We start from the raw sequence: 4,063 nt of genomic DNA, 5'->3' as shown, positions 1-4,063 counted from the left end.
TTGGAAGCTGGATGGATGGTTGACATTTTGACCATGGGCATGACAGTACCCAGTCATCACCTCTTCCAAAGGAGGTGATGTCAGAACTGACCCTATGAGAAGCAATATCATTGACAACTGTTGGATCTACCTCTGCATCCTGATGCTCGTTTACACTGGCTTGCCCCCTGACTTGTGTGTCTAGATCCTGGTTTTGAACCACCCTGATCCTGTAGCTTGTGGATTCCTGACTTGACAGAGGGATAGACATTCATTAATGTTCTCCCATAACCAACCTTGCTCTGCTTCTCCCCTTTTGTTGTCTTTCATGGTTACTAATGGGGCCTCTCTCTCTAAGATTCTACATGCACATTGCCCTTTGAGTCAGATAAATTGTGGCTATACTAGAAACCCTTTCCTGGCCCCCATCCTTTGTTCTACCAGTTCAGTTAAGTTTTGTCTGTTGTTAGCTTTAATCAAGGTTGTGCTGGAGCTGGCTTGCATCAGCAGAGCCAATTGTTAAACTTTTAGTTTGAGTATTTTACACTTTAGAAATTGTCAAATGCTACAAATCAGGGCTTAATTTATTATTTTGCTGATCGAATACACTGAAGAAAATGATGGGGAAATGTTAATAATGCAGATTAAACTTACAAGTGTGTGACATGAACCTTTTTTCATTTTTTGAGATTTGGTTGTTAAAAATTTACCAGTGTACCCCTGGCTAAGATTCATGATTACTGGGCTCTTATCAGTTATCTAGTGACCATTTGCACCATGAGCTCCCTTGTATGTCAAGCTAATTTGTGGCAAAATGATAGCTGACTATTTGTTGGGTTCCTTCCTTCCTTCCTTCCTTCCTTCCTTCCTTCCTTCCTTCCTTCCTTCCTTCCTTCCTTCCTTCCTTCCTTCCTTCCTTCCTTTCTTCCTTCCTTCCTTTCATGCCTACTTCATAACATATTAGGCACTGGCGATGGTGATATAAATATAAGCAAATGTAAATAAGACAAACATTCTAATAAGAAGAAGCTTATAATCTAGTGTGTGGGGAGTAGACATGTATACAGAGAAATATAAATTTTAGAAAAAGAAAATGTACACAGGACTATAAAGTTTTAGGAAGTCAAATGATCACCTCCAGTTGGAGTGAGAGGAAATCAAGGGAAGCTTCATTCAGCATTTGACTGGGATCTTAAAAGATGAGTAGGATGTTAATATGTACATAAGAAAAGAATATTCCAGGTGTAGAAAACAGTATGAGCAAAAGTAGAGAGGTAGGAAAACAGGGTGTGTGTTCCAGGGAAGATGAGTAGTCCACTTTAGCTACAGCATAGACTGTGTGAAGGGGTATAGCACGAGAGGATGACAAAAGTAACTTGAAGTCAGATGGTGAAGGATATTGAGTGTCAAGATTTAGAGTTTTGTCTTTATTTGGTAGCCAGTGGGAAGTCATTGAAGACTTTTGAGTAATGGAGTAATATAACCATACCCTGCATCAAGAAGATCAATTTAGATACAACCATTTCAAGGCCAGCATTGACCAGTGGTGAGGGAAGAGGAGAGGCAGGGGGAGGGATGTTTGCCATGGCTTCCAGTTAGAAGTGAGCTTAATACTCCAGAAAAGGCAGACTGTGCATCATGGTCAGACAAATTCATTAATGAGGAGAAAAAACTACACTTTTCAAGTCATGGGAAAACGAAGTGAAAATTATCCAAATTTAATGGATTAGTGCCTTTAATATTTAAGCAACAAAACATACGGAGTCATATTTGATGCATACAAAAAACCCCAATAGTATATAAGAGTAATCAATCATATAGTAGAGTTATACTAAATCTAGGCTTAAAAATAAAGATTTAGAGAATGAGACAACACACAAGAACCCCAAACAAAACGAAACCAACTCAACCATGTACAAGATGCTATGTTTATTTATGCAGCCCAGTGTCTGATCTTTGACAGAAGTACCAAGGTATATTTTGATAGAGAGCATGACATCTACCTCATAAGTTGAGGTCTGTGCCTAAAACATAACTATATGCTTTTAAAAATTTACTTATGGCCTTTTCATCCTTGAATTTCATTTAAATGTTTCTTGAATTTACTTATAGTTTTATCCCATTAAACTTTTCAGATAATGCTGCTTATCATGTGAAAGTCAATAAAAAAAATCCCCAAATTACTCCTTTTAAACTTCTAGGAATACACTATTGCTTTAATAATTTTATATTTGGTAGAAAAATCCAATTCATAACCCCCAGGATTTTGTATACTGTGGAAAACTTTTGGCTTTTTTCCAAATGAAAATACTCCTGGTATCTAGGACAGCGCCTTAAACTTAGTATATGTACAATATATGCTTTTGGATTGGAAAGAATCCTAATATATGCCCCAAGTAAAAAGTAAGCTCCTTCAGAGGAGGAACTATTTTTTATTTTGCTTTTATTTCCTTTGTGCATAGCACATGTCTTTTATGTAGGAGGCACTTGATAAATGTTCTATTAGATTAGATAGAAAAGTTGTAATATATACTCCAACTAGAACTGAGCTCCTGTATTGTAGAAATTGTGTTAAATTTTGCCTTTGTATACCCAGCACCTAGTATTGCATTCTACACATAATAGGTGTTAAATAAATGCTTTTTTGGAATATAGTCTGTCCTTATGGAAACTGATCACAAATGAATTGATGGGGTGAGTATTCCTTTGACTTAATTATAATGTTATCATCTGGTTTCCTGAGTGACTAAGTTACACCTTGATAAGGTACTCTTGGAAATTGCATTCATTTTCAGTTCTCATGTAGCCCTAGTGAATAAATAATTGCTTCATTACCTGGAAAACGTTCTCAGACATGGAAGGAGAAACTGTAGTTTGCCAGAGTGCCTACCTTACTCCCAGAGGACCATTTCCAGAATCAGAGAATTTTAGAGTTTAAAGGACCACACTAGCCATCTAGACCAGCCCATATTAAGAAAGGAATCCCCATTATAGTGCAAATGGTAATCCAGTCATTGCTTTTGAATGTCTCCAGTGAGGGGAGAACCTACTACCTCTAGGGGTACTTCATTCCACTTTTGAACAGCTCTAATTAGGAAGTTCTTCTTGGTACCAGTTTAAATTTGTCTTTCTGTAACTTTTCCTTATTGCTACTGGTTCTGCCATCTGAAGGCAAACAACAAATTTATTTCCTGTTCTTCAACATAGTCTTTCACTTACTTGCTCCTCAGCCCAATTCCTTTGAATATGACATATATGACATGGCTTCAAGGTCCTTTCATAGTGGTTGCCATCTTTTAGATACTCTCCAACTTACCACTGTTCTTCTTAAACAGAATCCCAAACAGCCCACATTCTACAAATGTAATCTGACTAGGGCAGAATGTATAGGAACTATCATTTTCTTATTCCTGGAAGCTATACCTCTCACTGTAGCCCAAGATTACATTAACTTTTTTTGACTGCCATATCACACAAATAATTCATATGTAGCTAACACCCCCAGAATTTTTCAAACAAATTCAGACAAATTTTTCAGACAAAACTAACTATGTCTCCAAACAACCAGTTCCAGGAAAAATATGGAAGATGGAATATAATTTCCCTGCTGTCCATGTGTTGTGGTGATAAGAGAATCTAAATCAGTATGATGAGCTTCAGGTTATATCTACACAAAATGCATTTGTTGGATTTGAATTAATAAATAGTTAAGAAAACAACCTATAAAAAAACAAAGCCAAGCATGGTGCCTGAAAGTGCTTTTGATTTGATTTGATGCAATGTGGTAGCATCTACAGAAACATAAAGGTTAATTTCAGGCAAACAATTTGGAGAACAACTGTTTTCCAGTTATGGACAGAAAATGTTGTAGCCAGTGACCAAAAAAACTCATGAAGATTCATTTTGTATCTGACACTGTGATGGCTTTCTTTATTTTAAATTTATATAGTGTCATATCCTGTGAAGAAACACAATATAAATAGTGGAGATTTAAGGGTGAAAAGTTACCAGGATCTGTGAGTATTTATTGGATTAAAAAACAATGAGATTTAAAAAAGCATAAAAGCAACAATATGAACCCAAA

This window comes from Phascolarctos cinereus, unplaced genomic scaffold (genome assembly GCF_003287225.1).
Source record: "Phascolarctos cinereus isolate Bilbo 61053 unplaced genomic scaffold, phaCin_HiC Scaffold_726;HRSCAF=1367, whole genome shotgun sequence".
NCBI lineage: Eukaryota > Metazoa > Chordata > Mammalia > Diprotodontia > Phascolarctidae > Phascolarctos > Phascolarctos cinereus.
The sequence above is the reverse complement of the archived record's forward strand: the minus strand, read 5'-3'. Positions refer to the sequence as shown.